The 21621-nt window shown below is 46.4% G+C and overlaps 1 long non-coding RNA gene across 1 annotated transcript in view; it reads right to left on the reverse strand.

Annotated features, from left to right (window-relative positions):
* Positions 1 to 2603: 2603 nt before the first annotated feature.
* The window catches only part of LOC111095780, a 112509-nt gene continuing 93491 nt past the window's right edge, over positions 2604 to 21621 (reverse strand). The window contains exon 8 of the long non-coding RNA XR_005359045.1: positions 2604 to 2918. This is a non-coding gene — a long non-coding RNA (uncharacterized LOC111095780). The remainder of the gene's footprint in view (positions 2919 to 21621) is intronic.

Below are 21621 nucleotides of genomic sequence, written 5' to 3' on the forward strand. Positions count from 1 at the left end.
AGCCTACCGCTCAGAACAGTTTGCAAATCAAATCCCTCCCTTGGCCCTTCAATAGGGAGGAAATAGAGAACAAAGAATGGCAAACAGAGGGTTTTTAAATAAATCATAATTAGTAACACACACATGGGCTCAGTGTAGGCGAGCAATTAGACAGCTAATTATATTGAAGCTGCGTGTTCATGAAGCCAGAGAGCCTCACCCCAAAACTGGGGAGCTTCCAGCTCCTGCGGGGAAGCCTGGAGGGCCCAGGCTGCCTGTGGGCCGTGTCCAGGGCTCCAACAAATAGCTGGTAGAGGTAATGTGCGTGCGTGTGTTTAAAGATACTACGTCTGAATCCACATACTGAGGATTTTTTGAGCACCTGCAAGAGCAGCTGGGCTTCTGGCCTAACTGGAAGAGAGATGGATTGTCCTCACCAAGTACCACTCTTAAAAAATGCTGCCCTCCAGCTCAGGGCTTGGCCGGCGACCCCCGGGCCCCTGGGGCAGGGGTTGTGCATAGCAAGGGCTCCATCTAGCGTCCGATGCTGGAACCCCGAGCAGTGTCCCGGGCGGGGAGGGCTGCAGCAGGCGAGCTGGAGGCCCGCCTGGCCCCCGGGTCAGGACCGTCCTGGGCGACTGTTAGGAGGAAAATATATACACATATTAACAGTGCAATTGCAGAAATAGGCCAAGCATACCCAAACATCGTGGGGGTTTTTTCCTTCTTTCACTTTTGCAATTTATTTTGTGCAATTCTTTTTGTCTTCAAAAGCCTCAGGCTCTGTGTAGGTTTTGCCAGTTAGCGGTGTTTTTCTACCCTTTTGTATTCCCTTTCTCTTACAAACGTGGGGAACAAAGGCTTCATCAGAAACAAAAGGCTCTGCTAGTATCAACCTCAAAAAAAAAAAGTCAGTGATCAGGAAACCCTCGAAGGGGTGAGAGGTGGGGGGCAAGGCCCCCGTCTTTCTTTCCAGAAGCCTCCCCTGCCTCAGCCTCTCACTTCACCTCCATTTGGTTTTCTGCCCCTGGGATGCTTGTCTCCACACACGGGCTGTTCCTGGCCAAGGATGCGTGTGAAGGAAGAGAGAGAGGCCAGGGAAAGGATGATGTGGTCAGTGCTGGGGCGGGGGGAGGACCCTGGGGACAAATGTTTTTACTGTTTGTGGAGAAAAGAATTGGGGATCCTGTGCTGAGGAAAGAGGGCCACCTTGCAAAGAAATCAAAACAGAGGGTGCTACCGAGCAGAGAGATCACCAATTAGGGATGCTGCGGGGTCTTAAGATGGGGACTGCGGGCAGGCCAGGGGGCCAGGGGCCACTCAGCAAAGCCATGAGGCTTGAAGAGATCTCACCTTGGGAAAACCGAGAGCAGTTTCCAGCACATTCGGGCTTTCACACACTAATACGCAGAGCAGGTTGGTTGTCGGCTCTGCTGAAGGTGATTCAAGGATAAAGGAGGGGAAAAGAATTAGACCCTCCACTGTACCAGCCACCATGAAATCAGAGGCAAAAATGCAAAAGGCAGAGGAAGAGCCGAGATGAATCCCTTTCCTTGGCATGCACATTGGCTCCCTGTCATGTCTGCCCCTGACACAGACCACATCCCTCAAGAATAGAGCTACACTCAGAATTCAAATGCGCAATCTCTTCTGCACGTATATGCAGAAACAAGGTTGTTGCCAACACTTCTAATGGAAAAATGGTAGTCTGAATACAAAGGGAAAGCAGACTGTTTCACTCTATGAAATCGTCTATATGAAATCAGAAATAAAACTGCAAGAGAAGCAAGAAAAGCTTGAGCAGAAACTCTTCTCTGGGCATAAAAAATGAGTTGAACTGAGCAAAATCATAAATGCAAACCATCCACATCACCTTTGCCACAGGGGACGATGCCCCAGAATAGAATTTAATGCCAAATTAAATGTTCCATCCACCTTTTCCAGCAACAGAGCTGTAAAAGGGGAAAACAAATCAAGGTTGCTGCTGCTGTTGCTGAAGGATATTGGCTGACGGCACATAAATAAGTGTACAGGAATCAGTTAATCTGGGTATGGGATGCCTTGGGCCCAGAAGGGTCAGAGAATGAGGGGCAATCATCACAAGGGGCATACCTTGGAGAGGAGTACATCAGTCACATTGATTTGCTCTGGCACCTCAAAAGGTATTTTCCTTTTTTTTTTTTTTTCAAAGGTTTTGGAACTTCCCAGACTTTCCTGGATGCACCGGGAGACTATTGATTATGATGGGAACACCCAGAAAGAAGAAATGAGAGAGGGGGCATTTCCCTAGCAGAGACCTGGTATCAGGTAAACAATGAGACCTCCTACTTGCATCCCTACAATGGCACTGCAATAGTAAGGAAAAATTGCATTGCAAATTGCAATGAACAAATGAATTGCAAACAAACAAACAAAAAACACCTGGGCTCTGGGCTTGAATTTATTTATTTTTTTTAGACTTATTTTTTTTTATAAATTTATTTTTTATTGGTGTTCAATTTGCCAACATATATTGAATAACACCCAGTGCTCATTCCATCAAGTGCCCCCCTCAGTGCCCATCACCCAGTCACCCCCACCCCCTGCCCACCTCCCCTTCCACCTCCCAGTTCATTTCTCTGGGCTTGAATTTAAAAGGTCTGGATTCAAGTGTGGCACTGACTTTCACAGGCTCTACAGCCAAGGGCAAATCACTTCAGTGAGCACTCCACATCTCAGCATTTTTTGTTTGTGCAGAGTGGGACTTGGACAAGATGTTCTTGAAAAGTCCCTTCTGGAGCATTATTTGATATGGGAACACTTGCAGAGGTGTGGAGGGAGGAATGAGTCTACACGGGCTGTCAGTGAAGACCACTGGTCAGTCTACAGAGGCATCAACAATCACTTTCACTTCCGCGGGGCTTGTTTCTGGTTCCACTGTTAGGAAATATCCTCTTTACCTTTAGAAAACAAATGAATAAGCAGATATTTTACCTCCAGTGAAAAGTGGATACAGTTGCCTCATTTTGTCACTGCGTTCCTAGAAATCTCATACTGAAGTGGATTGCTACCAACCAAATACCATTTTCCCTGTAGGAAGATTGCTGTAATTGGGAATTGTGTTCCACATTAAGAATTTGGCATCGAATAAATCATAGATATCACTAACAATATGATATAAGGGGAGAAATATAACAATAAACTTCTATAATCATTTAAAATAGTAAAACTGTGCTCCAACTCACATAAAATGGGCATAAGTGTATTGTACATGCTGATTATACAAGAGACCCCAATGTGCTATAAAGTGTACATAGAACACATAAAACTCTAACATTAGCATATCACAAATTCAACCTAAAACCAGCATACCAGCTACAATAAATTTAATTAAACATTAAATGAACAATAACTTGGTTTTCCTTCTTAGAATTTAGAAGGTTGAAGATGATTTGGCCAACTTGTAGGTCTTAAAAAAAAACAACAAAAGTTAGCTTAAGACAAAATGTTCTTTTTCCTTTCGACAATTTTTTGTGTTAGAAAAGAGAAAGCAGCCCCAAAATGGAGTCGCTTATCCTAAACGCCACCAAGATCTAATATCTGACCTCAGGGCAGCTTCAGTGTCTCCCAGAAATGTGACCTGTATCCAGGCAACCTGGAATTTCCTGGTCAGCACTAGGAAGTAGACAGCTCATAGACCTCACAGGAGGGCAACCTTGCCTGCAAGGATGCATTCTTTGCTAACGGTTTCCTTTTATCCCCTCCCCCTCTGCCTTGAAACGCTTTCCTTTTCTGCAGCTCCATGGAGCGCCTTCCTATTTGCTAGATGGGATGCTGCCCAATTCATGAATCACTGAATAAAGCCGATTTGATCTTTAAATTTACTCAGTTGAATTTTTGTGATTGAACGCTCGTATCAAACCGGGATATTTGGACAGTTTCATTAACTATGGAGCCATCTCAAAGAGAGTAGATGCCAATATACATTTGTTTTCTGAAGACAATGATGACGGCATTTCCCCTCAAATAAACATCAGTTAAGTAAAAGCTTATCCAGCCTCGCTCCCCTTCACCCTTTCTTGTCTCTTCCCTTGTTCAGAACTTGTACTCTATTTTGGACCAAATAAAGGCCAGCCAATACGAGAACAGTAAGTGCTACTTAAATCACTCCACATGACACGTTGTTGACAGCTATTAGAGACCTTCACACCTTATCAAAAAAAAGGAGAACAATTACAAGTCATTTGGATGGCCTTCAAAAAGACTGTTAAATCATTTATCTTGGACATAGGAGAGTCAGAGCAACTGTCCACAGCTTTTGTGGACAACAAAATATTCTTGTATTTTCAGACACTTCACAGTTTAAAACTATTATGTAATTTGATGATCGTAGCTACCCAATTAGGAAAATACATTGGGCATGATGATTTCCTGCTTTATGATTGAAGAAATGCAAGTTCAAATAGCTTAAGGGACTGATTTGCAGTTACCAAGCCAGAGAAAGGCATAAAGAGCTGAGGCATTACTATAAATGTAGGAAGGATGTCTACAAGTACTCCATGAATATGAGTCTAGGAATCCTAAAACAATAATGGTAATAATAATAATAATAATAATAATAATAATGGAAGATGACTTCGGGGTACCACTCCATACAGGAGTCCCTTCCATAATACTCAGCTCATTTAAAATCACCTCATGGGCTACAGCAGTCCACTTTCTACGGGGATGCTCAACCAGGGTTAATTATCCCACAAGGCATAACACCCCATTTTGTGACAAACTGTGTTAATTATTACAAAAGCCTTGCCTCATTTCTCCTAATTCTGCTGTCTAGAATCTCAAAGAATATGTCTAATCATTCTTCCACAGAGTATTTCAAATACTTGAAGATAGTTATCATGTTTCCTACTCATAAAGCCCGGCTTCTGGACTCTTCGTCCTCCTGGTGGCCATCCTTTGATTTACCTATACCACTCTTAAAACCAGGTTCCCAGAAGAAACCATAAAACTCCAAGAGTGCTCCGTCTGATATATAGCGGCCTGAAATTTCTATCAATATAGCTTTTTGTGTTCTGGACTGAAATCTCTATTAAATATAGCTTAAGATAACAGTAATTTTTGGCAAACACATCATGGTATTGGCTCTTATTAAGCTTACATCTAACTAAAATCTCTATGTTTTCTTTTCCCGTATAATCTGCTATTGAGCCAATACTCTCCTATCATAATCATATTAGGTCATGACATTAGCAAATATGGGAGGCTTATCTTTATGTATTCAGTGTTTCTCAACAGGAGTTCCAATGAAATTTTGGACAGGATAATTCTTTGCTCTATGGGACAGTTCCATATATCACAGACTGCAATTAAATATTAGTGACAACATTCCATTGTCCTTGTGACAATCAAAAATAGCCCTGTGCACCCCAAAAACACCCCTAGGAAAGAGATACCCCTACATTGAGAATCCTTATCAAATTATCAATTGAAATGTTGTGGTATGAAGAACGGAGCCCTCTGTCGGGCCAGTATAGACATCCTTCAAGGTTGACATGTATTTTATGGTGAACGTTGTATAGATTCGATTTTTATACAGCTACATATTGACCTAAATGTATAACAGTAAACCCTCCTATCTCCTTCTTATGAATAAAAACCAGATGAAAACATTTGAGAGTTACACTTTCAGAATAATAACAGAGAAACTTAGCATAGGTAAAATATGACAAGAGGTGATTGTAACTCGTGGAGCTAATTTGCAAAGTTGGCTCCCCAATGATCCATGCCACCTGCTGCTTGTGACCTTCTAGTCTCCTCTCCTTGGAGATGGGCTGGCTCTGTGACTTCCTTGAACCAATAAAATGCGATGTCAGTGATGCTTCCAAGGCTAGGTCAGGAGACTTGCAGCTTCTGCCTTGTTTTCTTGGAACTCTCTCAAAGACCCTTCAGCTGCCCTACAAGAACTCTGACTACCCCTAAGCCGCTGGTGAGGCCAAACTCCTGATAAGGTTCCAGTCATGGGAGAGAATCCACCTTTAAATTTCTGGACAAGCTCATACCTTAGCTGAATACCACTGAGTGACTTCGTTCAATGCCAAGAAGACCATTCCCATATTCCTGACCCATAAAATTGTGAAATATAATAAAACTTGACAAAAGAGCTTATATTCCTTCCAACCTACAACTCATATTCTGTGGCAAACTGTGCGTTCACTAACTCACTTATTCACCATGCATTTACTGAACTCCTATAATGTTTCAGCATTTTGAGAGACATTGGGAATAAAATGGGTTATAAAAAATCCACCATCTCTGATCTCAGGAATATCACTGATGAATGTAGGAGATACATAAGCCAATACCTATGGTAGATTTTAAAGTAGTATGATAGGGGTGGATGTGAATTCTGAAAGCCAAGAGAAAGACCTACAGTTGGGGGAAAAGAATGTCTCAAGAGGCTCTTTGGCAGTAGGAAGTAATAAAAGCCAAGACACAGTCATCCAGGCAAAATAAAGGGAGTTAAGAGGATTTCTTTAGGCAGAGGGGATTGCATATAATGGTAAACAGTTTTGAAAGACACAATGCATTGGGAGTCTAGTATGACTAAAGACCACAGTGCAAGGAAGTAGTTAATAGTGATGATGAAGACTGATAGTCCCATAAGGAAAGAAACTGGAGAAGTATGCAAAAGCAAGATCTTTGAAAGTTGCTAAATGCCCTCTATGGTAGTCAGCCTCCAAGATGGCCCTGCCAAGAAACCATGTTCTGCTATCTGGACATTTGTGCAGTACCCTCCTGCATTCTACCAAGGTTGTTGTGTCTGACCAATAGCATCCGATGAAAGGGATGTTAAATCACACCTGAAAATAAGTTATAAAAGACTGAGGCAGGATCCCTGGGTGGCGCAGCGGTTTGGCGCCTGCCTTTGGCCCAAGGTGTGATCCTGGAGACCCGGGATCGAATCCCACATCAGGCTCCCGGTGCATGGAGCCTGCTTCTCCCTCTGCCTATGCCTCTGCCTCTCTCTCTCTCTCTTTCTCTCTCTCTGTGTGTGTGTGTGTGTGTATGACTATCATAAATAAATAAAAATTTAAAAAAAGAAAAGACTGAGGCTTCCATCTTGAGCTTCTCCCACCCCCCACTTTCCCATCCCCCCTCCACCCCTCTCTCTCTCAGATACTCACCTTGGGAGAAACATCTCTTCTAATGGAAAGACCCATGTGGTAAGAAACTGAAGACTCCTGCCAATAGTCTTGTGAATAATCTTGGAAGTAGATCTTCCAGCCCCAGGTAAGTGTGTAGAAACCCAGGCCAACAGCTTAACTACAACTTCATTAGAGACCTTAAGCTGGAATCACCCAGTTAAGCCACTCCAAGTTTCCTGATACTCAGGCACTGTGTGACATACTGAAGATTTGTTGCTTTAAATCACTAAGTCTGGGATCCCTGGGTGGCGCAGCGGTTTGGCGCCTGCCTTTGGCCCAGGGCGCGATCCTGGAGACCCGGGATCGAATCCCACGTCGGGCTCCCGGTGCATGGAACCTGCTTCTCCCTCTGCCTGTGTCTCTGCCCCTCTCTCTCTCTCTGTGACTATCATAAATAAATAAAAATTAAAAAAAAACATAAATCACTAAGTCTTGGAATTATTTGTTATGCATCAATAAATAACTAATACACCATGCTGAGAGGTCTGAACATTACCCTTAAATTGATAGAAAGCCTTATAGGACTCGAAAAATCTATACAACTATTTGCACATTGGAAAGGTCATCGGGTTAGCAGTGTGGAGGGTAAAATGAAAGAGAAAAGTGGCCACGTGGGAAGAGACAGCCATAATAATCCAGTCCTGAACGTATCAAGAACTGTGCCCAAAAAAAAATGAAAAGAAAGGAAGGAGAAAAATGTGGATTTAAGCCATATTAATGAGCTCAAGTTTCTGGTTTAGACAAGTGGGCAAACAGAAGCATAGTTAATGAGTCAGAGAATACAGGAAGAAGATAGGATTTGGAATTTGCAGCAAAAATGACGCACTTAGATTTAAACATGTCAACACTAAGAGGCCCATGAGACATCTAAGAGAAGAGAAGATACATTGGGTTCACAGATCTGGGACTCAGAGCTGGTCTGGGCCATAACAGTCATCAGCATGACATTGGTAACTGAAGTCATGGATTAGGATGAGCCCCACTGAGGACAGTGTGGTGGAGAAGAGACAGCAGGAAACCAGCAGAACCAAAGCTTGTTTACCAGTTAGACCCTATTCCTTCTCCTTTTCTTTTTTAAATCAGAGAGCAGGGAGGAGAGGAGGGGCAGAAGAAAAGAGAGAATCTTAAGCAGGCTCCACTGTCAGCAGGAAGCCTCACACAGGACTCGATCTCACAATCCTGAAATCATGACCTGAGCCAAAATCAAGAGTCAGACGCTTAACCAACTGAGCCATCCAGGCACCCCAAGACCCTATTCCTACTAAACCCCAAACAGATATATGGGGGATTTATCCCCTGTCTGTAGCCAGAGATTATAACAAACATACTGTAAGATTTTTTTAAAAAATCACTCTTTACCCCAAATATTCTGGAAGAAAGGAAATCATTAAGTATTCTATAATCATTCTCATTTGCTTATTACTTTGCTTAAGTCAAAGATGATTTCTATAAGTTTAGATGCTCCTGCAGAAACCTAGCCTGTTGTTCAAGATATAGATTAATTTCTCCAGCAAGTCTCTAAGGAAGTAGAGAACAGTGTTATTACAGGAGAACCTCGTCATAGGCAACTTCCCCTGGAGAGGAGACGTGCCCTAGAAGTAACAAATCAGACGAAAAAGAAAGACGTAGAATATCTCTATTAGTCAGGGTTCTCCAGAAAAATAGAATCAATAGTGTGTATGTGAAGTCATATGGTATTTGCCTTTCTCTGTCTGGCTTATTTCATTTAGTATGGAGGTAGCCAAAGGGGAGGGCTATGAGGGGGATGGTAGAAACGGATGAAGGGGATTAAGAGGTACAACCTCCAGTTACAAAATAAATAAGTCACATGGATAAAAAGCACAGCATAGCGAATACAGTCAATAATATTGTAATACACTTATCATGGCGAGGATTCCATACTGTGTATAATTGTTGAATCACTACGCTGTACACCTGAAACTAACTTAATATTTTATGTCAACTATACTTCAATTAAAAATTTAAAAATAGTGTGTGTGTGAAAAATATTTATCTTGAGGAATTGGCTTGTGTGATTATAGAGGCTGGCAAGTTCAAAATCTACAGGGAAGGTGAAATGCTGGAGACCCAGGAGCGATTCGGTGTCGTAGTTCCAGCCAGAAAGTCATTTGCTGGCGGAGTCCCCCCTTGCTCATGGAGGTCAGACTTTGTTCTGTTCAGGCCTCCAACTGATTAGATGAGGCCCACCCACATTATGGGGACAATCCATTTACTCAAAGTCCACCAATTTAAGTATTAATCTCATTTAAAAAAGAAAAAAGAAACTTCACAGAAACATCTAGAGTAATGTTTAGCCACACACCGGGACACCATGGCAGAGCCACACTGACACGTAAAATTAACCAGGACAGTATTTGTGGTGGGAGGAAGGTGGGGGACAAGCTGATGTTGACTGTTATTTACCATTGCACTCTTCCCTGCAGCCAACACAGAACCCTGTGCAGTGCCCTGCATGTAGTAAGCCCTCGGCTGACGGTTCATGCTGACATTCATCGTCCCTGACATATCCAAATACAGCTAATTGGATAAAGGTGACAACAGAGTCATTGAGGGGTCTTTTTCTCCAGTGTGTTCATCCAGAAGGTATTAATAAAAAGCCCACCCTAACAACCGTGTGCTTTTCTGACTGTATTCCATTCCCAGTGGTCCTCACAGCAGCAGGCGATGGGTCGAGACAGCGACCCTGGCAGGGGCTCCTTTCCCATCCCTAATGAACCATCCTTGGGGGGAGATTGCTGACCAGGTGTACCATGCTGTCAACGTGAAAATAAAATGTCCTGGAAAGAGATGAATCTGTCTGCATCTGGAAAGATACTCATCATTTTTGTGTGTGTGTGTATGTGTGTGTGTGTGCTTGTGTTGCTTTCCCTTCAGGAGGGAGTGAGGGGAAACTAAATGAGCTTTTCCCGGTTAGGAACGACATGAAATTCAGAATGAGGCAGGCTGTGGGAGGCTGCTCAGAGCATGGTGAGCTAGTGAAGCCAACGAACAAACAAAAAAACCCAAGTCAGGGTGGACCTGGGACAGGGCAAGGGGGTGGGCAGGGCGTCAAGGGCACAAAAGATACTTTGCTCCACTGTCATTGACTTTTGTCCCTGTGGAGATGCATCTGGTGGGGCAGGTAAAGTATGTAAGTCTTTGCAGCCTACCTAACCTCTAAAAAATGTTAGTTGATATTTTCCTTGCTCATTAAATGTCTTCCCAAGAAACCACTACTTAATCTGGGGTCCACAGACCCCTCAGGAGTCCAAGGATAGAATGGGGGGGCCATGGCCTTGGATGGCAAGTACATCCATACCACCACTCTCTAGCTGAGTTGAACATTTCCCAATAATTTGAATGTACACAGTAAACCTTCCAAATATTGTTCGCAGGTATCTGAAAACGTCTTTCACGTTTATCCTTACTTCATCATGCTGCAACTTGATGGTCCCAATGCACATGAGGATTCTACGGGTCCCACAGTTTAAGGTAACTGGATTTTTCTATACTCTAATTTAGATGTGCCAGTAACAAAGCTAATGCTGCATTTTGATCTCCACGTGGGCCCTTCAACTGGAAGAAGCCAGAGAACAGGAGGAATGAGTAAATTTGCCCCCCTCCCAAAAAAAACCTACCTCTCCTAGGGCAGGTGGAGCTTCTCATTCATTTAGAAGCTAAGTTACAGAACCCCATTATTAGACTGAGCCCTTGTCTGCATCACTTCAAGAAATCCAGCCCCTTCCCCAAGTGGGAATGCTTAAACCTCGCACAGATCTGTCTTCACAGCTGGTCATCAGCTTTCTCTCCAATTCACTGCTCCCGTCTTCTCTGCCCATTCCCTCGGATTTCTCAGAGATGCTTCCCAATGCTGCCACAACCCTCCTCCATCTCCTTTTATCCAAAGTGAAGATGTAAATAACCTCCACTGTGGCTCCAAGCACTGCTCACCCAGGACAGTTATGGTTTAGAAATGTGCCGAAGTTCAGGTAAGAAATAAACTGCAAAAATTAAAAAGGATACTTAAAATGATGAAAAAATAAAAAGATAAAATTATGATATATATGGAATCCATGGACGAGTCTCTCCATAGGGATCATAGACAGTCACGTCTTCTCTCAACCTTTTGCCATGTGACTGGGGCTCACTGACCTCCCTGTGTGGCAGGACACACCTGAGGTCCCACCTTGGAATTGAAGTTGCATGTGATTACCCAAATAGCAAGTTCCAACAACTTTAGGATCTAATTTCCTACCTCAAGACACATGGAGGAACTATTGGTAACCCTCAAGTGGTATTATTTTTTTGGTGAAGAGGAGGAGGTGTCTCTTACAAAGAATGTAGAGAAGGAATACCTAATTAATTCTAATGTTCTTAGGAGAGACTAGAGAAGGCTCCGTGGAGGAGGTGTCATTTGAGTTAAGATGAAGGATGAGTGTACATCATCTGTGGCTACTGAAGTCCTGCTTAGCAAGCTCATCATGTGGGTGATAAAGAACGAGGAGAACAGGGATCTGAGGATGCTCTACTAGGCCCATCTCACCTCCATTAGTTTTATTGAACCTTGAAATGGCTTTTGAAGTTAACAATCACCCCAGAGAATACAAAGTTAGACACTTAAAAAAAAAAGACATTAAAGTTCTGTAAGTTCTCTGCTTAATCCATCAAACACATTTCAGTCTTAGGTAGCAGTGTGTAAACTCTATCAAGGGCATCTGAGGTTCCCTAGGCAACATCTATAGCCAGCCCAACAGATAGCGCTCAATAGAGATAGAGCGAGCCTAAGGAAAGCTAGGGAATCACCTTTCAGGCCAGGGTGTGTTCATTGAAATCACAGAATTTTTGGTAAACTCTTCTTGGTGTTGAGCAGGAAAGTGGCAGAGGACAGGTCAGGATGGGGGTGAGACACTTGCGCGAGCAGAGTCAGACGTGTTAGCTTTGCCATCTGAACTTGGCTTTGCTCCTGTTGTTCCGCTTACTGTCCCAAGCTTTTCCCATTCAGCACACAAGTCTAGGAAAATACTGTATCCTTTCAAAGCACAATTAAAAAAGAAAAAAAAATCTAATGTGGCAATTATCCAACTACTTCCAGAAGAATATAGCATAGCATTTAGACAGCCTAACAAACCTCTGGAAAAGAACATCTTAGAAAGTTCTTGTTTGAGTTCTGTATAATTTAGGGGGAAAAGTTTTCTTTAATTAGGTGATGGCTAATGAACTATTAAAGCAACACCCTTGCTAATTAAAAGAATAAATTGAACTTGCTGGACCTTTCAGCTGCTCTCAAACACACTGCCTCTAAGGTTTTCCAGCAGAAAAGAAGATTTCTATCCTCACATAAGTCCATGAGTTAAGGAAGAGTGGCAGCGACAACTGGTTTGGGTGGTTGGGTCACACCATCCAGAAATAGTAGCCAGATGTGCCTGTGGCAGTGACCCATGGCATGCTTTGGATGGTTTATTTCAGATTGATGCCTGTTTGTTCCCTTCTGTATTTCCTAAGCATCTAGAATAGTTCTGGCACTAATAGAAAGGAGAAAGGAAGGAAGGAAGGAAGGAAGGAAGGAAGGAAGGAAGGAAGGAAGGAAGGAAGGAAGGAAGGAAGGAAGGAAAGAAGGAAGGAAGGAAGGAAAGGAGGGAGGGAGGGAGGGAGGAAGAAAGGAAAGAAAAGAATAAAAAGAAAAGCATATTTGGGGCCGGGGTGTATTTGTCGAAAAAAAATCAATGAATCGCTGCTTACCCAGCAGCAGGTAGCCCATTTGGTTTATTTGGGATCCCACTTTTCCTAATCCAGGATGTAGGTCCATCACAGTCAGCAGCAGGTGATAAGCGAAGTAATCCCAACATCAACTTGGCAAAAGAGGTTAAGAGACGTGCCCTGTGGTGTAGACTAATACACAGACCATGGCCAGATCATCGTCTTCCCCTTCTCAAGATCCTATTGAGAAAATGGCTAAAAATTCTATCCTTCATCCTGCCCATTTTCAACCAAGAAAAAAAACACCTGGTACAAGTGTAGCTGCTTTGCAAGGGCTCAGCAGCTCTGCTAAAAGTCATCAAGCAAGCCGTTTGTTTCCTCCTCTAATTCTGGACTCAGTGCATTTGTCTCAGGCTCTTGGTGATCTGGGACGGCACATTATGTGATGTCGTCCGGGGCCAGGCCACTTAGGAAGTTTTGCTTATGTCAACATTATGCACTGTACACATTTTTTTCTTTTGCTGGGGGCAGCTGAAAGTGACACTAATTTCTATTCTGCAGTTATCCAAATATTGCACTCACAACACAATCCATAAACATAATGACTACTCATCAATAAAGCAGGGGAATGTCTGAGAAACCGTAATTGTCACCCCCCAAAAAATTTAAAAAATAAAAAGAAACAACGAAAACGCTGGCAAATGGTAGGTCCCTTATCTTAATTACAGGCTTATTTGCATTTAAATGAAGGTTATTCTATAATTACTACTGAATGTTTTGTGTTGGAGTTGAAATACCACTCTGCAGGCTGTCAGCCCATTTCCTTTTCATTTTCCCTTGTCATTCTTCTTCTCTGTAATTGTCTGACACAGGCAGGCAGAGAGAGGTGCTGGCTCTTAATTCCCTTTCCAAAAACATCACCACCTCGGGGCACCTTGTGGATTCCGGGGCATCTCGCTACAGTCCTTCCACAGGATGGTGCCAGGAGAATTAAAGAAACCTCCCTCCCTCTTCCCACAAAAGACAACCTCAAGGTCTGCCAACTAGAGCGCAGCATGAACTTAGCCTGACCGTGCACTGGCCCGATGCCGAGAGTCCCCTCTCCTTCCCCCTGCACCCTGCGTGGGCCACGGCCCGCACAAACATTGATGTCCATCAGCAAGTACCACCCATTCTTGTTACCTGTGGTCGTGCTTACTGTTCTATAAAGTCACCATGAACATTGAATCAGAGAGCTGTGAACCATGGCTCCTAGGGGAATTACAGGGCTGGGTTCCTGCAAGCCTTTGGTCACGAGATTTTTGTTGACTCATCAATACACAAACCTCGTTTTGTGCTTAGAGACACCTTGTTTAATATACATTGCAGCTCACTGATATTCAACTCACAGCAATAATGTTGTAACTCAGACCTGAACCAAGTTCCTCTGACACATTTATTTCTCAATAAGCACATCACAGCCTTCTGATACATGGAATCACCAGATGACCCTCCAGCACCGGGCGTGTGGGCCATTTTACACAACAAAACACCAATGAAAAGCACAAAGGTGTCAAAAACAAAACAAACACTAAGCAGACCACAGAAGGGACACCTGTTGGAGAGCTGAAGCAAGAAGGCCGAGCCTCATCTTGTTGGACCTCAACATACATATGAGATGACTCACATTTTTCGGTTCTGCACACATCTGCAAAAGTATCGTGGCTGTCAATTTAGGCGGTTACAGATACGTTTTAGTGAGCGGGTGAATTCACAAATACGGGCTGCAGGCATAATGAGAATGGGCTGTACTTACTGAGCGTGTCCTTCACGTTGACCCCACGTGGGATGCTCTCCGGGGACTATAAGAGGGCTTGTGGTCCTCAGATCAGAGGTGGGTGGGGAGGGAGCTGGATGCACAGAGAGAAACTGATAAAAAAAATACAATAAACCAAAAAAAATAATAAAAGTTCAAATCATGGTAGTGTTGTGAATAAAGCTGAAAAAGGCTTCAGATGGAAACAGGAAACAGCTTGCTCTATGCTTTTTATTTATGTATTTGAGTGAGAGAGTGTGTGTGCACTAGCAGGGGCAGGGAGTGGGTAGAAGGAGAGAGAGGATCTCAAGCAGACTCTCCACTGAGCTCAGAGTCCAAGCAGGGCTCATTCCCACCACCCTGAGATCATGACTTGAGCTGAAATCAAGAGTTGAACGCTCAACCGACTGAGTGACCCAGGCACCTCGTGAAAGGGCTCATCTTAGATACCCGACGGCATTTATGGGAAGACCTGAGAGGCCCTGCAGAGTTGGGGGAGAGACGGAGATGGAGGGAGAAACGTGAAGCAGGAAGAACAATGAGCACAAAGACCGTGACCTGGAGAAAGGGGTGTCCCCCAAATTTGACCAGTGGGACTGGAGACTATTGCAGAAGAAGAAGAGTCAGTATGAAATGGGGTTAGACGAAGGGCGGGAGCTGGTCTGGCAGTGCCTTCCAAAGCCAGTCATACAAGCATAGAGACAAGCACCTGCTCATTGGTGCTCATCTCACAGGAGAGAAGACATCTCCTGCGCCTGATAAGGTGCCACATGCCACAGGCCCTCACGAGTGTTGGCCGACTCACTCACCAGGGTGCCTGCAAAACATGATGGGTACGTCAGTTCGGGACCAAGTTCTGCTGCATGTAACAGGAAAATCCCAAAATATAATGGCTTAAAGGAGATGGGAGTTTATTGCTCTCACCTAGTGAGAAATCCAGACGCAGGCAGTTGTTGACATGGGTCTAGTGGCTCAAGAATTTCCAAACCAAGCTCCGTGGAATTTTCTTGATCTTTGCCTCGTGGTTGCAACATTGCTGCTCCAGCGCTAACCATCACACTCCAGCTCCAGGGTAAGAGAAGTGCAAAAAGTGTAGGTGCTAGAAGAGTCTAGGCCACCTAGACAGCTTTCCTGGAAGCCACCTGATGACTTCCACCGATACCTTACACTGTGCCATGTGTCCGCCTCCAGGTGCAAAGGAGGCGAGGAAGTGTACTCTTTATCGTTCGATACGTTGCTTCCCTAACACGCTCGTGTGTAACAAAGTTCTTCAGCAACTCGCCGTCTCTATGCCTTAGGGATTAGTCCACACCTTGGAAGCGGTAGACGGGGGCTCAGAGATGAAGGGTCTCTCAGGCCATAGAATGGGCTTATGTAGTAGATACGGGACTTGAAGGTTGACGGGGGTACAGCCCTTTGTACCGAGGATGAGGGCCCCCCATAAACCACTAACAAATGCAAGAAATCGACACCCTTGGCCACGTTCAGTCCTAACATTATATGTCGAATGTGTTTACTCACGGCTTCAGGCCTGGGGAGGGGGGGACGGGCATGATGTCACGGGCAGATACGTCTTGAAGCAGAAAGAGAGGGAGGAGAAGATCAAACCCATGGCCACTGCTGAGGACATGGTCCCGGACAGACAAAAAGTAAGAGGAAGAGCCGGTCTGTAGAGTCGGGAATGGTTCCTCTGATGAAGTGACACCTAAGCTGTGACCTCAGGATCGACGGGGCGGGGGAGAGCGAGATGATGCCCATGCCCGTCCCCACGTCCTTTGCAAATGTCAACAAATGGAGATGACATGGGGCAGATGCCATGCTTCAGTGACAAGGGGAGCAGAGCGACCGTCTCGGTTCTCTTTGCTAATGTATCAGAAGCTCAAATCCCCGGGAAAGCTTCTCGATTTCTTGGCCTCTGAAGGCAGCCGCGGGGCCGCTGCCCGTGCTAGTGCCTGCGGTGGCCTCAGCGCTCCCTGTCCTGCAACCTGACGTCCTTTGAGCTGAATATTTACCGCCTGAGCCCAAAGGGCAGTGGAAAAGCAACCTACTGTGTGCTCGGCTCAAAGCTGCGTGGAGCAGGTGGCTCTTCCCTTGCGAGGGACAGAGAAATCCGCTGCCTCGGGCTCCCCCTGGCAGCTCTGCCCCCCCTGCTCCTACCTGCCCGATTCACCCGAGTCCCAGCAGGTAGGCACCTGGCGCAGCAAGTGTACACTGACCGCGCTCGGCTGTCCCCGGGCCTCTCCGTGGGCGCCTCTCCCCGCCTCAGGAACCCCCATGGCATGAAACCCAGGCCCTTGGGCAAAACTTAGAGCCCCTCCCCAATGGATCCAGGTTCGCCTCCCACTTTCATGTCCTGCTCTCAAGCCACACTCAGCGACTCGCCCCTTTCTAAGCACGTCGGGCTCCAGTGTCGCCTCTGCGTCCCCTTGCCGGCATGTCACCCTCACCCTGCTCCTCACCTGCACGTTAGGACCTTGTGTCACTCCCTCTGCAAAGCCTCCCACAACGCGCAGCTGGTTGTTCTCTTCTTGCAAATATTCATCCCCAGATCCCTTCTTCCCTGCTGTACGTCGGCTTCTCAAATACGGGCCACCGCTCACGCCTGTTGTGTGCCCTGCACATCTTGCATGGAGCCTGGCACCTCCTGGGGCCCAACAGCACCTGCCTGGTCACTAACCACCATCCGGTGAGCATGCGGGGCTGTGCAGGATGCAGAAGCAGCCGTCCTCCCGAGAGGGGCCAGCTGGGGTGGCTCACCTCTGGGCCCCCACCCCTGCCCCAAGCTAGCGGCCGGGCTCCTGGCCGGCACCCCGAGGGTCCCCGGCTCCCCAGTGCCAGTGCATTGTGCTTTGGCATCCTCCTCCCAGGCTGGGGCTCCCCGACGTTTTAGGAGGCCCCCCTGGAATGAGCGACGGCTGAAGCACCAGGTGGGTGAGGGGCCTCGCAGGGAACCTTAGCGCACCCACCTGGGGTTCCCTGACCCTGATCTCGCCTCTCCCTTTTATGACTTCCACCCTTCAGGGCATTTGTGGCGGGAGGCTGTGCAGGAGCCCCCCCTGCCCTGCCCCAGGCCCCAGGCCCCTGGCGGCCCTCCCCACTGCAGGGGGCACAGAGGACGGGTCTCTGTCCCAGGGAAGGCACCTGTGCCACCGCTCCTCCGCACCACGGGGGCCCCCCTGCCCCCTGCCCTTCTGATCACCACCCCTCCCTCCCTCCCTCCTCCTTAGAAAGGAGCCTCTCTTGGCTCCCCTTGCCTTGCCCCCACAGGTGTGGGGAGGAAGCGGGCCTCTGCTGGGGGCAGCCTGGGGGCTGCCTGCCTCTAAGCCACCGTGAGAGCATCATTTGTATTCCGGCCTTCCCTCCCTCCCTCCCTCCCTCGCTTGCTCGTGCTCGTGCCCAGTGTGTTTTGATGAGCTTCTCTCTGCACTCACATTGTCTCCATCGTTAACCACTCATTTGCAAGTCTGTAATTTACTTTTGATCATTCATTTTATGAGGCACGCAGGGTAAAAAGCCGATTCTGTTCTCCCTTCTTTCCCCCCTTCCTCGGTGCCTCTGCAGCTAGAGACCCTCCAAGGCCCAACCCTGATGCCTTCTCATCTCCTGGAGAGGACTGTGCCGCCTGGCCATTCCCATTCTCATTCCCATTCCCATTCTTGGGACACATTTTCCTTTGGCTTCACCCCCTGCCTGTGGTTCCTCAGCGCTTGTCCCCCCACCCCCTCTTTGGGGACTAGCTTCTCTGGGGAAGGGAGCCCTTGGTGGAGGCAATTACTTGTGGGTGGATTGATATGATGACCCCCATCGACAGTGGGGGAGTCGCTAGCAGAACCCACAGGCTGGCTGGCCTGGCTCTACAGCGCGGGGAGGAGGACCCACAGCTCAGGCCCAGGACGCCTTCCCCAGCTGACACTTCACAGCCAGTTTCTGTTCAGCCGGCAGCTGCACAGCCCAGGAGAAGGCTGCCGCTGGCCTGAGTGTGGGGCGCCCCGAGTGTGGGCGGTGAGCACCCCCTGCCCGGTCCTCCGTGGTCTCAGCCAGTGAAGCCTGCTGCCCCTCTCCAGCAGAGGGGAGAAGAGCTGGCGGCAGAAGAGGCATAGCCTCAGCAAGCCCAATGCTAGCTGAGCTCCCCAGGTTCCCTACTTTGTTTGCTTCCTCTTCTTCTCTTTGGAAACAAACACTTTTCCTAAAGCAGAAAGCAGCACTCACATGATCCCTGGTGGCAGAAAGATTGTGGGCTGGCATGGTCGCAGGGGCCTGTGGGGCCTGCGGTCACCGGCCCGCATCCCCTCCTGGACACTCCTTGGGTCCCCGGACTCCCCTCCCTTCCCCGACCCCGCTATGGCCCTTAGAGCCTCAGAAGCAGGGTGACTCGAGCCATCCCACGTCTCACGGGTTTCGCTCTATTGGCCAAACTGGGAACTTGTGAAAATGAAAGGAGGCACTAGTAACAGGCACGAAGGACAAAAAGGGATAAACCTGAACTGTCCCTGACTCCCCAACTCCCAAGTCCCACTCCCAGGGCTGAGAGTCAGTGTGAAGAGAACAAGTGAAGATCCACTCCCCTCCCAGGGTCGCTCTAGGGACAAAATGGGTGCGTGGGTTTTTGACTTGAAATTCAAAACAGGCTTTCACACAAAAACAATGACGTCATTGGATAGTTCATCGTGAGCTATGATGTCAATTTTCTCTTTTAGAACATGGTCTGCATTTATAGAAGGATGTTCAGTGGGGCACCGCCCTCTGCTCTGATCCAACAGTTTCGCTGTCAGTTTTTAGATTCATAAGTTTGCCTCCACGGTCTCAAATAACCCACCGCAGACCAGTGCAGGAGCCATGTAGCCTTGAGTCAATGAGTTGAATGTAAAATCCCTGGCCAAAAAAAAAAATTAAGTAAAAGACTTCTTTGAATCTTCAGGGCACAGTGGGTATAATGAACTTCTGAGGTGCAGTTGTGAGCTGCTACAACCTCAGGGTCGGAGTTCTAATTAGGAAATGGCATTCTACAGACGCCTTTTTAATTGGGAAGCCAGCACCAAGACATCCCACCCAAGGTCAGAGTGCTAAGAATGCATGTTGGGGCTCTGGGCAGAGCTGGAACATGCCTCCAGAAGATGTCATCAAAATTTAAAGCAGAATAAGGAACTTATTTCTCAATCCTTCTTGATTGAGGGGCCAGTCTTCAGAACAAACATCCTTTGGAGGAAATTAGTAAATTTAACATGTCTTCATTGTTAATTTAGTATCCCTAGGTCAAAAAAGGGGGGGGGGGGGCGGCGAATCTTAAAAGGTGAATTTACTGAAAAGGAGCTTCCACGAAGGCCTAGGACATTTTGAGTCTGATCTCCACAAAACACAACTTTGTGGAATCGCTGCCCTTTCCTGAAACCTACAGTAGCCACATCACAATGACATCTCAAGGCTTATTCTTTAACTCCCCTATGTGACCCAGCCCTACTCCTCTGTGCAGCCTTGCTTCCACCCCAAGTCCCAGCAGAAGTCCCCTCTAGGCTCTTGCCAGTGCACCCCAAACATAGAGCTTCATCAGCCCCCCAGCATTGAGGTCTGGTACCCTCCAGCACATGACTTACCCACTTGAAGGACCCATGGCAAGTCCTGCTCCCTGACCCCCTGACAACCCAACCACACGTTACTCTTCCCTCCGTAATCCTGTGGTGGTTATATCCATCCATCCTTGGTCTTTGTTCTTTCAATATATGCCCACTAAGCCACTCCAATTATATAAATAGCTCCTTTTATAGGGTCAAATATTGGCAGGTCTATATAAATAAAACTAATTCAGTTCCCTCTCCTCACCCTCCACCCCACATCGCTAGTTCTAGGCATGGCATTGGGGCTTAACACACACTAGTTAATTGGTTAATTGAGTCATCACTTGAAAAACACCCTCCTAGTGTACCCACATGTATAACTAACTATTTAATATGGACAGAATACTGCCTCGTGAAAACTTATGCTAAACGACAATACCTGTGTATCCTAATTGGTGATGATTATTCAGCAGCTGGGCCCTGGGTGAGAAGCAGGATCCCAGAGCACCAGATGAAAGGCTTAAGCCTCTGGCTGAAGGTAAAGAAGAGTGGAAAAAAGAAAGGAGAATGAACAAATGAACCTGCAGAAAGTGAAGACTTGGTTAGACAGGTAGCCCAGAGACTCAGACCTGAGATGCTGTTCTCATTCCTTCATTGAATTCTGAGCATTTGAAGGATATACATGTGGGAAACGTATGAAAACAGCAAAGCCTGATCCCCTAAGAGGGGCTATAACATAAATGCAAATAAAAAGCCATGGTGGAAAAGGGGATAATTAATTCTTCCTGGGGAACTCAGGGACAACTTCACAGGACATCAAACTTCGGGGCTGGGTCTTGAGGGATGAGTGGGTGGTTTCAGATAGGAAAACAAGGGAGGACATTTCAGGTCAAGAGAGCAGCAGGAGCAACAGCGAGAGTAAGGTGGAATCAGGAGCAAGATGGGAAACTAGATTTGCATCACTAGAGGCCCGAAGAAGTTGAAGAAAAACTTGGCTTGGATTGGGGAATGACCAAAAAGAACAAAAGAGAAGGCACAGAATATCAAGGAGCCAGAGAAAAAAAATGAACAGGAATAAGATGGCTATAGATGTCTAAAGAGACATGATAGGTCCAAAAGTATGTCCAACCCCGGCCTTTCATTTCCCATGGAACCTGGCTGCCAAGTGGTATTCCATATATGCTCACGGTGTGCCCCCACATCTGTTCTCTTCCAGGAGCATTAACCAGCTTTAGGTCACAACTGCCCCTAGAAGTACATTTACTAAGTCCCCAATATATACCAAACATGCCTTCAAGCTAGGAATGCAAAGTCAAAAAAGACCTAGTATCAACAAGTACCACGACTAGCTTGTGATCTAATCCAGTCGACAGAGAGCTGAAAACTGTTGTATGCATGTGGAGGTCATGGT

The sequence above is a fragment of the Canis lupus genome, chromosome 5, assembly GCF_011100685.1.
Source record: "Canis lupus familiaris isolate Mischka breed German Shepherd chromosome 5, alternate assembly UU_Cfam_GSD_1.0, whole genome shotgun sequence".
NCBI classification, from domain to species: domain Eukaryota; kingdom Metazoa; phylum Chordata; class Mammalia; order Carnivora; family Canidae; genus Canis; species Canis lupus.